Source organism: Periplaneta americana, chromosome 17 (assembly GCF_040183065.1).
Source record: "Periplaneta americana isolate PAMFEO1 chromosome 17, P.americana_PAMFEO1_priV1, whole genome shotgun sequence".
Classification (NCBI taxonomy): domain Eukaryota; kingdom Metazoa; phylum Arthropoda; class Insecta; order Blattodea; family Blattidae; genus Periplaneta; species Periplaneta americana.
In genome coordinates this window covers 53,888,408-53,907,273 of record NC_091133.1, presented here as the reverse complement: position 1 = coordinate 53,907,273, position 18,866 = coordinate 53,888,408, and positions in this window count along the sequence as shown.

The window sequence follows — 18,866 nt, the reverse complement described above, 5'->3', positions numbered from 1 at the left end:
CAGAAATATATTCGCATTTCCCAGTGATGAAAGAGCTTTCAATATTGAATCATATTCTCGCACATTTACTGTCGTCCGTTTTCCTACGTCGCATCCCGGTTTCCCCACCCGCTTCTGCTCGCCCCTCCGTCTAGTGGCTGGGCTATCTTAGCTCTTTCTTGAAAACATTAATTTCTATTAGGAATCGGACGTCTACGTAATATTATACAACTATTTAAAATAACTTAAATAAAAGGGCTTCGTTAATTAATTGTCACGTAATTTCCCTCCTTTCTACGATTCTGCCACAAAACCACTTGGACGGACAGTAGATAGCATGTCTGAGTAATTTTATCTTTTCGGACTGGCGGAAACGAAGATTGAATTTACAGTACATAAGGTACTCTTTTATAGAGTAGGTACAGAATTATTTCAACATGAGTTACTAATACGAAGGACGAAACTGGTAATTGGAATTGGGTACAATAATCTTTAGTGCGATAATTTGCTAAAAACTGAAGCCTGTATCGAAATGAGCGGCCACCATTTTCAAATTGTGTTTAAATATCCATATTATGATTATTTTTCAATTTAACTTCATTCTCTATATTGTACGCTAATGTGCTGTAGACAGTATAATATACACTTCATAATGCATACGTCCGAATGGGTAGCTCAGTTCGTGAGTAAAAACACTTCTTGTTAATACAGTACTGTATTTGGTTAAACAAAACCTAATGAAAATTATCAATCTCAAAATCGCGATATTTCCTAGTTTACGTAAATTGATGAACTACTTTTCTTCCCTCTTATACCTAGTAAAGTGATTTCTTTGTGTTTTACGCCAGTATCATCGAACTCCAGTTGTGGAAGGGGGTAGCAAACGGTGTTTCGGTTCTCAACCGTTAATCCAAAGGTATAGTCTGGTTAATATTAGAAATGTTAGAAAAATAAAATGTCTCTGTACAAATGCAATTTGTGACATTGAATTGAGGGTAACCTGGATTTGGCTCCTCGGTGAACAAAAAATTGTTAATAAGTATACTCATACAACGTTTATTTCATAATAAATTGGATTATAATATTAGGTCCATAGGAAGTCGGCTTTTGATTGTGGAGGGAAATGAAGACTTTCTTCCAAGAGAATAGTGGACGGCGCTTGGAACGTTTTCTAGGTTGTTGTAGAACTTCTTAGCTTGTGAATAAACTATTAGATTGTGTCAATACCAGTGTCTTTGTGTAGTCGGCTGTTACAGACAAAACAAGGAAATTGAATGAGATTCGTAGGACTTTATTTTGAAATGACTGGATGCGTTTTATTTCACTTATTGCAGCTCCATCCCAGACAGGACAGGCGTAAAGCCCTAGATGTCGCAATACATATGTGTAGAGTAACATACAATTTTGTAGCTTTAAAGATTATTACTTTTTGAGAAGCCGATACAATTTAACGAATCTTGCGTAGACCTTATTGATTTATTTTGCAAGGAAGCTAAGCTAATGGTTTTCATCAGTTTCCTCGGTTTTGACCAGCGAACCTCAGATTAGTGTCAAGTATGGTAACAAATAGACCACCGACGATTACTACATGACGTAAATAACATCTAACGTTGATAAAAATTTATGCGTATATTAATATAATTAGATAATAATTATATGCACACTAAAATAATGAAAATTTTTAATGATAATCAACATTATATTGCCACGGGATAGCTCAGTCGGCTAAGGCGCTTGCCTGCTGATCCGGAGTTGCGCTCGGACGCGGGTTCGATTCCCGCTTGGGCTGAATACCTGGTTGGGTTTTTTCTGAGGTTTTCCCCAACCGTGAGGCAAATGTCAGGTGATCTATGGCGAATCCTCGGCCTCATCTCGCTGTCACCAATACCATCTACGCTAAATAACTTCGTCGTTGATACAACGTCCTTAAATAACCAATGTAAAAACAAAACATTATCAAGTGTTTTCATTGCATTAGCTCCTGAACCGATTTCAACTGCAGTTTCAATATTGATGTTTGATTTATAGTGCAAAATAAGTTCTTGTATATTTCTTCATTAACTATACTGTATTACAGTTACTGTATATTGGTTTTTGTTTTATAATGAATAATATTTTCTGTATCTTTCTGCATTCAATGCATTAGATAACTTTTACAATTTTATTGGTTTGTGTCTATTTTATTACCTAGTAGTATTGAAAGCATGTAGGGGTGCTCTATTATTTGTGTACTTGAAGCACTGTCTAGTGTTGTTGTTGTTTAGTCAACTGTCCGCAGACAGGTCTGAACCTCACAAGTGATACTAACAAAGCACCACTTACGAGGTAACTAGGCCAAGAGATAATTTGGTAGGATAGGCAGTTACTTCCCCCCCCCCCCATTGCATACATCGCCAACTAGCTACATATTATACTAGTCAGACTTTAGATTCATACATACAGTTGTTCTTCCTCTGACACATACTGTCTTCGCGCTACGAGTTGGCGCGTGGAGTAGATAGGCGGGACGGGGGAACTTCACGCTACACTCTGACTGAAAACTTCAGTCCACTTACTTGGCTACACGGCAACGGAGTCAGACATAAATGATTCCGCATCTTCGGTGTTGTCGCTATGACTATCATTATCACATTTTTCAAAATTTCTGGAGTATGATCTGTCCATGATAATCGTCTGTTTATGTTCCAGCCGTGTATATTAATTCGAATCTCCCAACAAAGCCATTAGCCCCACCGCCCCCATCCTGATGAACAACAATGAGTGTTCTGGACACATTTACGGTAGTCAAAACTCCCGTAACATTTTATCGTGCCAGAACTTGGGAAACGTTAAATTGGTAGGCCTATCTATCCGCATTTCGTCCATATACAAAATCGGTTTTTCCACTTTCGTAAGTTTTCTTATTTGCTGTAGATATCTTCACGTATTATAATTTACAGTGTTTTCCTCAATTTTTTTTTTTTTTTTTTTTTTTTTTGCTGCACACTTCTTCCACCTGAAATCCTTTTTCTTCAGTATTCGTCTTAATGTTGTCTTTCATTTCAAATAAATTTTCTCTTGTAAAAGGGTAGACGTTTGTTGCAGCTTGGCACTATTTTTTTACTTGTTATTTAACGACACTGTAATAACTACTAGCTTCTTCAGTGTCGATTGAATTGATGATGGCGAGATGATATTTGGCGAAATGGAACCAAGGATTCGCCATAGATTACCTGACATTCGCCTTCCGCTTGGGAAAACCTCGGAATAAACCCAACCAGGTAGTCAGCGCAAACGGGAATCGAACTCACTCCCGAGCACAACTGCAGATCAGCAGGCAAACGCGCTACCTCTTGAGCTACGCCGATGGCCCTCTTTCTTTTTCAAATAAAAATTCTCAATTATATCTTTTTTGTCAATCTCCCGTCGAAGTCATCTACATTTGCGTTTCGGTAGTCTGGACGTTTACATTTTTTTTCTCCCTCAGGTGTCGACAACGCACTTTCTTCTGTGTAGTCTTTCATTTCATTCCTTATACGCTGTATTGTTCTTGTGGATAGATTAGAGTACTTTTCTACCTTTGCTGTAGGTTTCGTAAGAGGAATGCAAAGGCACTGTTGTTCTTTTTCTTCATCACAGAATTATTTTGCACTTCTAATAATATTCCTTTCTTCGCTATAGATTGTCAGTCCTTGTTTCCTCTTTGTCGACATATTTACAATAAACAAAAAACTGCTATAAACCTAAATAACAGTATACAATAACATAAATTCTATTAACTATATTATTATCAACACTATTAACACGAAAAGCAAAGGATAACTAAAGCAATACAAGATTTGTGGTATACTGAAAACAATTGTCTTGTTGAAACTAATAAAACACTACAGTAAAAATCCCACTATTATTTTCACAAAGTCGCAAAGATTCATAGACACGTGTAGCAGATGTTTGTGAAACAGGAATATTGCAGTGAACAGCGCGGTGCGCATGCGCGACTGTTTCCCCTCCGTCCCGTCTAAGTACTTCAGCCGCCTTCTCCTGGCGTGACAACAGTATCGTCAAGTGAGATGTATTGTCTCATAATAGATGTACATATCATCCAGAACCTCAATAAACGGATTGTCTACCATTATACAAATTTATTCTAGCCTTTAAATTTCGCCTCGGTATCAGTTTTACTTCCAACATGTTCCTATAACAACCAAGACTTCAGAAATATAATATTACTACTTCTCCTAATATGTTATGCAATTATACCAATGTCGTCCTCGATGTTCTAATACAGTGATGTCAAAGCAAGCGCATTTTTCTGACCTTGACGTCGTGCGCGGGCATCAAGAGCTAGGTATGGAGTTAAGAAGGATTATGTATATGAATAAGCAGCCTGTTGGATTAAGAAAACAGTGGTGCACAAACTTCAAACGGAACGTGAAATTTCATGTCATTATTTTTATATAGCTTCTTTCTGTTTGCTATTTTATTTATTGTCTGTAAAACAAAAGTACTAACACCAATTTCTTAATATTACATAATAAAGAGTTAAGAAGGAATATTCACATACATTCCATAGTAGTACAGTTATACTATACTAAGTGAATGAAACACATCATTCATGAAGAAAGTGATATCCCAAAGAAAGAGACTGAGTATTGTATGTTACGTTTGAATTGATATTGATGGTATCTTTAGCCTTATAAAAAAGTAATCAATAAACTAACCAAAACAATATTATAGTACAAAGCATAGTTACTTGGATATATGTTTTAAATATAACTAATATGCTTTCAAGGTAATATTGTACACACCTGTGGAGTAACGGTTAGAGCGTCTAGCCGCGAAACCAGGCGGCCCGGGTTCGATTTCCGATCGGGGCAAGTTACCTGGTTGAGGTTTTTTCCAGGGTTTTCCCTAAACCCAATATGAGCAAATGCTGGGTAACTTTAGGTGTTGTACCCCGTACTCATTTCACCGGCATTATCACATTCATCTCTTTCAGACGCTAAATAATCTAAGATGCTGATAAAGCGTCGTAAAATAACCTACTAAAATAAATAAAAAAGGTAATATTGATGCGCAACTTCCTATCATAAGAATATTAAATTATTTTCTGTAAATGTGCTGAAGCTTTAAAGTGACGTTTTTTACAACACATGAACACATATCTTTTGTTTATGTAGTAACAGTAGTTGCTTTGTTAATTCATTTCTTTACAAATATTTATCATGCGAATATTTTCAAAATTATCAATATACCATCTTCAGTATTACGTATTTACGATATATAGATTTATGAAAATATTGTTTCAGTACCTGTAAGACTACTAAATAAACATATCAGAAAATTTCACTTTTCTGTAAAAAAGAGTTGAGAAAATATTCCTTTTGAATAAAAAAGCAAACTTGTGAAAAATGAGCATTAAAATTAAAACTTACACTCTTATAATGTACTTATACTTCTCAGACAAATATAAAAATTAACATGGATACAGATTTAATAAGTTCTCTTCCCTTTATACATTGAGTCAGTGCTGGCCATCCCTGTACATAGCTCGACCAAGCGGCATATAGGCCTACTACCTCACTCGTCTGTCCCTTTTCTTTCCGTTGTAACATGCTCAGACTCTCCTGAGCTCTAAAGCGCGCGCGGGCGCCTATGTTTATCAGTTGACATTACTGTTCTAATATAAATCATTGGCTTCGAAGTTTGAAGGTTATTATTTGACCGAGGATGATGGATTTTATAGCGTGAAAATATCCTTGGAATTTTTTTCTCCGAGATGGTAGTAAAGCAGTGGAATCTGGCATATAGATACGAGTTCAAAGAGCCTTGTGCCTAACAGTGAACTCAGGCGGAATCTGTGGATAATTTGTCGCCCATGTTAAATTTAGATTTTGAATAATTTGTGCGTCGTTATTCAATTTTTGAGATTCTGTTACGCACTAAACACATGTGTATTGCATAGGCCTACTATTTTTGCACAATATTTAATTGTTTTAATTCTTAGGATTTATAAACTGAAAATATGGTTGCACATATGCGTACGAGGTCATGGTCTGCGGATTTGACTTGATTAATGATGGTCTTCAATTTTTTTTGTTTCTGTAGGAACGTTGACATTGTTGGAATATATAGGGTGGAAGGGAACCTATTACATTATTTCACAGAACTAATAAATCAAGTTAATGCGAACAAGTTATGTCAAATAAGTCTTTTGATACGTCTAATAGTTTTGAGAACATGAATTGTAACGTGTTATCTTTGAAGTCATTGCTCCGCATTGGAGATGAGAGCAACTGCAAGACACGCGAGAGGAGAATGTAAAAAAAAAAAGTCTCATCAGATACGATATGAAAATAAATATAAATTATTTTTTGCAGAAAACAGGAAGGGAAATGGACTGTGGCAATAAAATTTCCAATTAGGAATTTATCAACAGTAATCTCACTAGACGTTTTGATTTATCTAGAGAAAATCAAAATTCGAGTGGGATTTAATTGACTATTACACGATTAGAAGAAAGTATATAAAGATTAGAAGTAACGAAGTACTCCAATACAATAAAATATTAATTGACTTACGAAAATACAACTGTCTTCTAATGTATTATTGTATCATCTCAACATTACAAATATTACGCTAGATGCATGCTAGATGGCAGTAGTGAGCAATGCCTTCTCGTCGAGAAGTTCTCGAACTATTATACACGATGGCAATGTTACTAGTCAAGAAGGCTTTGTTGATTGTTTCATTTTTATTAAAATGCAACATTCCACTTCAATTATCCGAATCCCAGTAATCAACGTCATTTGACAGATGATTTTCAATAAATCTTAATATTAAACAATCTCTGATATGTGACTATCCATAATATCATATAGCAGAAGCTATAACATAACCTAACTAATATACACAAGTGTTAGAAAAGTTTTAATTAACGATGATGATATAAAAAATAAACATGAATAATTTGAAAAGGAATAATTATTGAATGTACAATTTTCAAATTTGAATGTGGTTGGTGGTTCAATTGATGTTATATTGGACGTGTGCATAATAGAAGTGGAACTCGTTGATTTAGGCCTACATGGTGTAGTCAACTTATTCAGGATTTCCGAATGAATAATTTTAAAAGGAATAATTAATGAATGTACAATTTTCAAATTTGAATGTGGTTGGTGGTTCAATTGATGTTATATTGGACGTGTGCGTAATAGAAGTGGAATTCGTTGATTTAGGCCTACATGGTGTATTCAACTTATTCAGGATTTCCGAATGGTGCTCTTCATTTATTTGTAAATCGGATTTCAGAAGATGCATAGGTATGATCAGTGATTTTTATTAATTCTTGTTCTTGAATGCCAATGCGAGTCATATTTGAAACTGCTGTACATCGACTGGAGTGGTTTGTAATTATATATATATATATATATATATATATATATATATATATATATATATATATATATACGTCCAGACCAGCGCAGTTTCAAATGTTGGCAAACAAAGAAACAAATGCTAGGGACGCTGTAAAATTGTACGATAAGCAGCCATGATTGGTTGAAATACGTCCTTTCGTACCGTTTTATTGGTCAAAAGTAGTATGACGTAGTAAGAGTGTAATAGTCTAAATAACTGTGGAAAACCAAGAAGAAACCAGTCAGGTTGGTCGGTCCGGGGATTTGAACCGCGGACATCCCGACTGCGAATTCGTGCTTAATGCACGAGCCACCTCATTCGGTATGAAAGATGAAAATTTTATTTCCGTTTTCATCGAAGTCACACTACCTGGGAAATGCTGCCAATGAAGGAAGTTATTACCACATGCGAACAGAAAAGAAATGCCTGATAAAAGAAATTACATTTGACATTGTTTCACAATAGCATAAAGCGAAGATATGAGAATTAAGTTCGCAGGTAGTGAAATAGTAGTGAAACATAGAAAGGAATGAATCGTTTTAATATAGCGCAAGGGTTTCAGATTTATTACCTGTCTGTTTATATAGCCACAGAATTTGACTCACGTAGCAGGGACTGAGAACAAAGTGCCCATGTACACGCCGCTGAAGCAAATAGCAGCGAGTTAAAGCGTCCATGCTGTCTGGACCTCGATGCTATAATAAAGCGGATGTTGTCAGACCAACGTTACGTGTATGTTCGAGTTGTTCTTTTGGCTAAATAGAGATTATTTATTTAATAATATAGAAAACGGAAATGTCTAGGGCCACCACGACTTATAATATGATTGAAGACTATAAAATAATAATTCCTCATAAAGAAAAGGGAGACATTTGCCTGACAAATACCAGGTGACCATTCAGATCCAGACTATAATACAACACAAGAATTAAATTTAACTACAGACAAGTGCAAGTTATTAGACTCAAACGATAATACATAAGTTATATATATATATATATATATATATATATATATATATATATATGATTCAAGTAACATTTATTCTACAAAACTCATTAATTATTACACACTGTTTGTAACAATTAATATTTAGTATGAAGCCCTTTGTTCTTTATCATCAATTTTATGCGGTTTGGCATGCTGTTCATGTGAGTTTCACATTGTTTCCTGTTGTCTTCATCCCTTCGTCGTTGTTTTTTTTTCTCTCTATGATAGACCAAAGATATACAATTGGATTTGTGTCTGGGCTGTTACCTGGCCACGAAAGGACGTCTACATTATTTTAAGCCAGAAAATTAGTTACTGATCTGACTTTGTGACAGTTTGAAATGATTGATGGGAGTCGAACGCAGTAGTCATTCGTTCTGCAAGTCATCCGACATTAAGTGTAAGGTAAAACTTTACTTGTGTGCAATAAGAAACGCACACAACAAAAATCGGTGTTCAGAAGTGCGACGCCACAACAATTTGGTGCCAGAGAAGGAACCCGACACATCTGTATTATTATGACAGCAATATATTAAGCTTACTTTATTATTATTATTCAAATTTATTGCTGTAATTTATCGTACATGTATTTGTTAGAATGACAGCATTTGATCTCACATCACTACTACGAGTAACATTTCTTGCTTTCCTTTCTAGTATCTGCCTGTTGTCATTGCAGCAACTGAATTCAAGTTGCTATTCAAATTTATTGCTTTCCCTCCTTGTATCTTCGGTTATTACGGCAGCAACTGAATTCACGTTGCTATTCAAATTTGTTGCTTTTCCTTCTTGTATATTCTGTTATTACGGCAGCAACTGAACTCACATTGCTATTCCAATTTGGTGCTTTTCCTTCTTGTATCTGTCTGTTGTCACAGCATCAACTGAATTCACGTTGCTATTCTAATTTGTTGCTTTCCCTCCTTGTATCTTCTGTTATTACGGCAGCAACTGAACTCACGTTGCTATTCCAATTTGTTGCCTTCCCTCCCTGTATCTTCTGTTATTACGGCAGGAACTAAAAACTCACGTTGCTATTCCAATTTGTTGCTTTCCCTCCTTGTATCTTCTGTTATTACGGCAGCAAATGAACTCACGTTGGTATTCCAATTTTTTGCTTTTCCTCCTTGTATCTTCTGTTACGGCAGCAACTGAACTCACGTTGCTATTCCAATTTGTTGCTTTCCCTCCTTATATCTTCTGTTATTACGGCAGCAACTAAACTCACATTGCTATTCCAATTTGTTGCTTTCCCTCCTTGTATCTTCTGTTATTACGGCAGCAAATGAACTCACGTTGGTATTCCAATTTGTTGCTTTTCCTCCTTGTATCTTCTGTTGTTACGGCAGGAACTGACCTCACGTTGCTATTCCAATTTGTTGCTTTCCCTCCTTATATCTTCTGTTATTACGGCAGCAATTAAATTCACGTTGCTATTCCAATTTGTTGCTTTTCCTCCTTGTATCTTCTGTTGTTACGGCAGCAACTGAACTCACGTTGCTATTCCAATTTGTTGCTTTCTCTCCTTGTGTCTTCTGTTGTTACGGCAGCAACTGAACTCACGTTGCTATTCCAATTTGTTGCTTTCCCTCCTTATATCTTCTGTTATTACGGCAGCAACTGAACTCACGTTGCTATTCCAATTTGTTGCTTTCCCTCCTTATATCTTCTGTTATTATGGCAGCAACTGAACTCACGTTGCTTTTCCAATTTGTTGCTTTCACTCCTTATATCTTCTGTTATTACGGCAGCAACTGAACTCACGTTGCTATTCCAATTTGTTGCTTTCTGTCCTTGTGTCTTCTCTTGTTACGGCAGCAACTGAACTCACGTTGCTATTCCAATTTGTTGCTTTCCCTCCTTATATCTTCTGTTATTACGGCAGCAACTGAACTCACGTTGCTATTCCAATTTGTTGCTTTCTCTCCTTGTGTCTTCTATTGTTACGGCAGCAACTGAACTCACGTTGCTATTCCAATTTGTTGCTTTCCCTCCTTATATCTTCTGTTATTACGGCAGCAACTGAACTCACGTTGCTATTCCAATTTGTTGCTTTCCCTCCTTATATCTTCTGTTATTATGGCAGCAACTGAACTCACGTTGCTTTTCCAATTTGTTGCTTTCACTTCTTATATCTTCTGTTATTACGGCAGCAACTGAACTCACGTTGCTATTCCAATTTGTTGCTTTCTGTCCTTGTGTCTTCTCTTGTTACGGCAGCAACTGAACTCACGTTGCTTTTCCAATTTGTTGCTTTCCCTCCTTATATCTTCTGTTATTACGGCAGCAACTGAACTCGCGTTGCTATTCCAATTTGTTGCTTTCCCTCCTTATATCTTCTGTTATTATGGCAGCAACTGAACTCACGTTGCTTTTCCAATTTGTTGCTTTCCCTCTTATATCTGGCTGTTATCGTGAACGCAACCGAACTCACGTTATTATTCCAATTTATTCTTGACTGAATTCACGTTGTTACTCGAATTTATTGCTTTCTATTCCTATATTTCTCTGTTATCATGACAGCAAATGGACTCTCATTGCTATTGAAATTTGTTACTTTTCTTCTTGACTGAACTTACATTATTATTCAAATTTATTGCTCTCACTTCTTGTCCCTGTCTGTTATCATGGCAGCATCTGAACTCACGTTGCTATTTCAATTTGATGCTTTCCCTTCTTGTACCTGTCTGTTAGCATGGTAATAACTGAACTCGCTCTGTTAGCCAAATTTATTGCTTGCTTTCTTTCTTGACTGAACTCACGTTGTTCCAATTTATTGCTTTTTCCTTTTTGTACCAGCCTGTTATCATGCCAGCAATTGAACTCATGTTGTTACTCGAATTTGTTGCCTTATATTCTTGTAAATGTCTGTGTTACAATGGCAGCAACTGAGGTTTGCGTTGTTATTCGAATTTCTTGCATTACTTTCTTGTACCTTTCCTGTTATCTTGACAGTAATTGAAATCTCGTCATTGTGTTTGATGCTTTATTTGATTATAATTGTAACACTATTAATTTACTAATGTCAGCACGTCTTATTTGATTAAATGTTCTAGTTTAATACTATTATATATTTAGAATTATTACAATAGGGTTGATTTTATATGATATCGAACGGCCATCAAAGGATTTAATACCCTCCGAGATGAAAGCAGGGTTTTTTTGTAAATTAGCGTCTTGTAGCAATTGGGAGGACTTTGTTAAACTATTCGCAAACTCAAGAAGTTCCAAGGCCTGCACACAATGAGATTACGTCGGCCATTATTTCGGCGGTATTGCGTTTGTTTCGCTGGCAATATATTAACTTATTAAGGAGCGGTCATTGTGCCGTGGTCAGGGGTGGTGGCACGTAAATTACACGCACGTGTGCCTGCAATTATATGTTCGTAAGTTCCGACCGCACCGGCCCCGAGGCTTCCGCGCTGTCTTAGAAACGCATCACGAGCGAATTAAAACAATTATGAATTTACGTGTTACAAACATGCCACAAGCTCTCCGACACCGGAACATATAAAGCGTTCACTTTCTACACTGGAGCTCCAGTTCAAATCCCAAAGGGTTCCCATAGAATTTAATGTCTAGAGAGACGGTTCTGGGACAGTTTTTATAAGTAATACCACGTGTGAGTTTCATCTTGTCGATAATTTCACAAGCACGTAGCGGAGCGAAACGAAGCGTGAGGGAAATTATCTGAAAATATGAATACACGAATAATGTTTGCTAAGACTATTTTGTGAATAGAATATTCAATGAATATCATTAATAAAATAAGATAACATATTATATTCATTTTATATAATTTGCTGTTGTCCACACCTGTGGAGTAACGGTTAGCACGGCTGGCTGCGAAACCAGGTGTCCCGGGTTCGAATCCCTGTCGGGGCAAGTTACCTGGTTGAGGTTTTTTCCGGGGTTTTCCCTCAACCCAATTTGAGCAAATGCTGGACCCCGGACTCATTTCACCGGCATTATCACCTTCATATCATTCAGACGCTAAATAACCTAAGATGTTGATACAGCGTCGTAAAATAACCTACAAAAAATATATATATATATATGATTTGTTTGCATATCGAACTTCGTACTTTGTAAAAGGCACACTTTAAAAGTAAAACTATTTGGTAAATGATGATGATTGGTTGTTTACTTTTATTTTATTTTACGACGCTATATCAACATCTCTGGTTATTTAGCGTCTGAATGAAATGAAGATGGCAATGCCGGTGAAGTGAGTCTGAGGCCCAGCACCGAAAGTTATCCAGCATTTGCTCATATTGGGTTGAGGGAAAACCTCGGAAGGAACCTCAACGAGGTAACTTTCCCCGACGTGGATTCGAACCCGGGGCACCTTGTTTCGCTGCCAGATACGCTAATCGTTACTCCATAGGTGTGGAGAGTAATTTATTTATGATGAGGTTATGATGTTTCTCGTTAATTTGTACCTATGATTTCATTGAGAATGAGCCGTCACTGCCTTCTAAATATTTCCCATACAAAAAAAAAAAAAAAAAAAAAAAATTGCGAATCAGATGCGAAAAGATTATTTCGAAAATATGACAGTGATAGCTGACCGTGATTGGTTGAAACTTAACGAATACTTATACTGGTTTGGTCAACTATTACATTAGCGAAATGGTTTTAGATATATTTCTTAATTTCCTACTATCATTCCATTATTTCTCCACAATTTAAAGTTACTCTCATCCGTGTAGTAAGCGAAGACAAAAAAATGTCACATAAACATGGGTCCTATTCTCAATATTTTCAGAGTTACACTAATTTGAAATTGTTAAAAGAATACATTTTTTCCTTTAGTTTTAAGAGTAAAATAATATTACAATTAGAGAATGAACTATTCAGAAGTATAATTTCTTTAATTGCCTAGTATTCTGAAGCTAAAAGTAGGCCTATGTTGTTAATTCCATAGTAGCTTCGTACAGAAATTTCTTTCTAGTTTTAACTATAAAATAACATTTTTCTTACGCATTTATCAAGAAGAATTGTTACAAATCACGTTATTCTTTTAAACTCTTTAAGACTACACATTAGGATGCTGAATTGAACTGTAAAGAAGCAAGTTGCTAGAGTGTGATATGTCCACATCTGTGGAGTAACGGTCAGCACGTCTGGCCGCGAAACCAGGTGGCCCGGGTTCGATTCCCGGTCGGGGCAAGTTACCTGGTTGAGGTTTTTTTCGGGGTTTTCCCTCAACCCAATATGAGCAAATGCTGGGTAACTTTCGGTGCTGGACCCCAGACACATTTCACCGTCATTACCACCTTCATCTCATTCAGACGCTAAATAACCTACTAAAAAAATAGAGTGTGATATGTAACAATTTTTGTGTTAAATGTGTAAGAGTAATGTAATGTTTAGTTAAAAATTGGAAAAAGTCTGTACAAAGCAACTAAAGAATTAAAAACACATTTTTAGCTTCAGAATACTAGCCACTTGAAGAAAATATAGTTCATTCTCTATTTGTAACGTTCTTTTACGTTTCAAACTAAAGAAAAAAATGTATTTTTTAACAACTTGAAATTAGTGTAACTCTGAAAATATTGATAATAGGACCCATGTTTAAATGACAGTTTTTGCTCAGAATGTCTTCGAAAATAAGCTTTGTAAATGACGGTGACTCCTCGTGAATCACCCTGTATATACAATATTTTTATAATACCGCTTCTAAAAATCAACTAGTCACTGCCTTCTGAATAATATGATACATTTCTCCGGAGATAAATAATAACGAAATAAACACTCGGCAACTAACAGCATTTTCGTAACCGAACGAAGTCGATGGTGCATCGGTTTGGATTCTTATTAGTTAACCATGGATACCTAACCACGCATTCTAAACGAGATTGGTGCACTCGGCCTTTAGTGTAATCCCTTAACATGGTAACCACGAGATGCCCGAGGGCGACTCTACACTAGGAAACACCGCGGTTGTTACAGTGTACTTAAATACGCAATTAAAGTATCTCCCACTATCAGATGGCTGGATCTGCCAGAGGACGAAGAAGTCTCCAGTTGACAGAGCTACTGCAGGGCTCAGCTGTCCTTCAACAAGCTCCGATTTCCCATTACGTTTTTATTTCTCTTATTGAAAACAAAGAACATTCGGTAGTGGGACTCTGGTCTCCAGGGAAACGCGATGTTTGCCCGCTGTTTGTAAACAGACGTCGGAGGGACTTTAATCAAGAAACAATCCAGGCAGTCCCACCATAATGAAATGAATAATGCACAGAGCACATTAATACCAGTACTGCAACCCGTTGCCATGCGACCGTGCTCTGTGAATCGAAATGAATTACAATGACGTCTATGATGGTGTCTCGATATAAATCTATCGGAAATCTTGCTATCCCACGGGATTTGTGCGTCCCAGATGCTCTCCAGGCTTCATTAGCAATCCTCTTTGTACGCGCAGTTTTATTTATTACATACGCGGTGTAGTTACACAGGTGTGTTCGAGCTCTTGTCATTACCTTCCAAGAGCACAAAGTAGGGTCGCAGGATGACAGGTATTTATGCATTAATATCAGCTCGTCTAGTCATACCAACGTACGTGATAAAAAAAATACGTATACCCACATTCTCCGTGTCAATATATGTATGTATTTATTCACACTGCAGTGGATATATACCCGGTGGCAGTGGTAACTAATTACACTCAATAATGACAATAATAAACTTATTAATTAAAATACAATTAATAATAATACTAATAATTAATACTAACAATAATTAATAATAATAATAATAATAATAATAATAATAATAATAATAATAACAACAGGGAATATACTAAATTAAATGAAACTATCACTTAAAATAAAATTTGAAATAAATCTAATTTGTATCTTAAAACTAAGATCGAACTAAAACCCACGCGTATGATATGTTCATATCTGCACAAGTACCTTTCAAATTACACTCATTTCGCTGTCAACTCACTTACTGCACTGGAACTACGACACATTTCACTGATTCTATCCTGATTTCACTAACACTTCAAAAACATTTCACTGTTCAAATACTATGCACTGCCACTATAAACTATAAAGCTTCACTGACAGGAACACGTTTCACTTACACAGCACACTTCACTGACACGACATACTTCTTCACTGATACAACACACTTCACTGACAACATAATTCTTCACTGATACAACACTTCAATAACAACATATCATTTACACCCTTTAAGTACTGTGTATAATTACCGTCTATTAGTAAGGTCCTTAAGCATATTTTTAAATACATTTTTGGTTGTTGGTAAAGCCTTTAGTAAGTCTGCAGGTAAAGCATTCCAGTCCCTGATAGTACGATTGAGAAAAGAAAACTTTCCATTGTCTGTCCTCTGCCTTCTTTCCCTCAGTTTATATGAGTGGTCGTTCCTTGAAGAGTAATTTGGCGGCTGCAACCTATTTTTTATTTCTCTCCAGGCAGGCTCACCTCTGTATGTTTTGAACATTGCGCATAATCGAATTCGCGTTCTCCTGTCCATGAGTGTGTCCCATTTTAATGGTTAATTTTTCCGACAACACTTAAGAGCCCGTTTTTTTAATCTTTTCCAGTGTCTTAATATGTTCTAATCTGTAAGGATCCCAACATGCAGCACCATATTCCATTACTGGAGTACTACTGATTTATATGCAATCTCTTTGGATTTATCAGAACCTTTTCTTAGTACCCTCATCACAAAGTTTAACGCTCTCCATGCTTTTCCCGCTGTGTCTGTAACGTGTTCCCCCAGCCGAGATCGCTGCTAAATGTTATTCCGAGGTATTTACATTTGTTAACTTCCGGAATGGTTTCACCCCCTAACATATACGATGCGACTATTTTATTTCTTTTCCTTTAAAGCTGATGGCTTTGCTCTTTTGATTTCCTCTGTACTATTTCCTGAAATTCGTTTGCATTATTTAAATTTACGCACCAAATATATCGGTAGAATGCTTTAGATATAAATTGTGCTTAAAATATTTGACGTTTACTCGTATATCATCCGCTGTGGCTTAAGTAGTAGGACTTGTGGCTAGAATTCCGGGATATTGGGCTCGATTTCCGGGTGAGAGGTCTCGTCTAGTCTCTGTTATGTTGCCTATTTATAATTGCGTGGAGATACTTCAAGCACTAGATCCTGAACCGACTCATATAATAATAATAATAATAATAATAATAATAATAATAATAATAATAATACTTACTGGCTTTTAAGAAACCCGGAGGTTCATTGCCGCCCTCATATAAGACCGTCATTGGTCCCTATCCTGAGCAAGATTAATCCAATCTCTATCATCATATCCCACCTCCCTCAAATCCATTTTAATATCTTCCCATCTACGTCTCGGCCTCCCCAAAGGTCTTTTTCTTTCTGGCCTCCCAACTAACACTCTATGTGCATTTCTGGATTCGCCCATACGTGCTACATGCCCTGCCCATCTCAAACGTCTGTATTTAATGTTCCCAATTATGTCAGGTGAAGGATAAGCTACCCTCCTGATATGGAGGGTAGCTGCGAATATATTGAATAAGGAGTCGTGGAAAGCCGATAAGGGGTGGCCCTCCAGCTTGGGGGTTGGGCGAAGGGCTAACAACCCATCACCGTAAAAAAACAGCTTGTTACGAAACCTAAAAATAAGCCTCGGAATAATAATAATAATAATAATAATAATAATAATAATAATAATAACAATAATAATAATAATAATAATAATAATAATAATAATAATAATTTGCCAGATTCATTTTTTGTATAAATACACTCTAGCACCCACAGAAAGAGTAAGTTGCATACTCGTGCTCAGGCGGCATTCCACATAATGTTAAGACATTTTATTAAATAACAGAGTAAGAATTAAAAAAAAAAAAAAAGAAAGAAAGAAAGAAAGAAAGAAAGAAATAAGAGGAAAAACCGATATCACAATAATTGAACTTTAAATTTTCTCTGTTAACAGCAATTTTTAATTAATTTTTTGAAATAAGGAGCATTAGCAAATTGTATGTTCGAGAATTTAGCTATTATCATGTTACAAAGCCTTGGGACGAAGTTGCTACTGTGATTATATGCTACAGTTGTAATACATTTAGGTACTGTCAAGGATATTTTGTCCAATCTTTTGGTTTTATATTTATGTGAATACATATTAAATACATTTCGGTTTTTATGTACGGAATTCAATAATATATTTTTATAAATTTTATGGAAGTCAAATACTTTTTAAGTTCTGAATACAGCAACTCTGAAGGATAATCAAGAGGTTTATTAAGGCATATTTTTATTATTACGTTCTGTAGCAGAGTTACTGGCATCAGGGATGTACTATAAGCACTACCCCATCCTATAACGCCGTAGTGTAATATAGCTTGTACTAATGCGAGGTAAATCAGTCGTAAAGTATGGACAGTCAAGTTATTTCGTAGGATGACAAAATAGTGAATAATTTCTCTTATTCTATAGTTCAGAGAAAGAACATGTTTATATATATTTTTTCATATTCTGCAATTATTCTTGAAGATCAATAGCTCTTTACTACAACATCACTACAAATTTTCTTATACAAAGTATACCTAATGAGATGGTAAGAGTTACATTTGAAGATTCTAAGTATAAACATGAAGTATGTTTTGTATGATGAGTACACTTTTAGTTTTGTAATATTACGGGTATATTACGTCAGATGTCAAGTGAATGCAATATGACTGACGAAAGAAAGAGTTCGGAAAGAAGAGAATACAGTCGAGGTTTTTTTCTATTTCCGAGATTCTGTTATAAGGAATTAACAATGATATGACTACACTTTTCTCTTATTTATGGCATTGGATACAAAAATGTCATGTTCGTAGTTTTGATTCTTAAATAATGCAAGGGGACTTCGCGCGTTGGTGTGAGGGAATAACGTCCCTTGGTGTTTCATCATATAAATAAAGTTGCTGATATTTGAGATTTTTCACCGTTTTAGAAAAATTAATGTATTAATATATTATTTCGGGTATTTTTTGAAACAATATTTCTAAAACTTTCTCTTATTACATCAATTACAATTAAATATTGATAATTGCGTTCATTAAGAAAATCAATATTATTTTTAAATTTTATTTCTTACTGTATAGGCCTTTTTAAGCTGTACGAGTAATGTTAATTTTTGGATTTATAGAGAAACTTGTTAATATTTTGTATAAACTACTTTCATAGAATGTAAAGAATGTCTCTAAGATGAAAAATACGACCGTTCAACAATTTACATACAACATAGTTAATTACTAGTATATTATGAAATTATTAGTATATAATATTTTATTTTACGCCATCAGTTAATGTTTAGGAAACGAGTTATGTTTCATATTTTTACGAATGCAGTTACTGTACAACATTATATGAGTTACATACGCTATAATTATATTTTTTTCTAAAACAGCATTATAAAAATTTCATTAATAAATACAGTGTAGGTGTGTATGCAAGTATTTATTCACACTGCAAATAAGTAA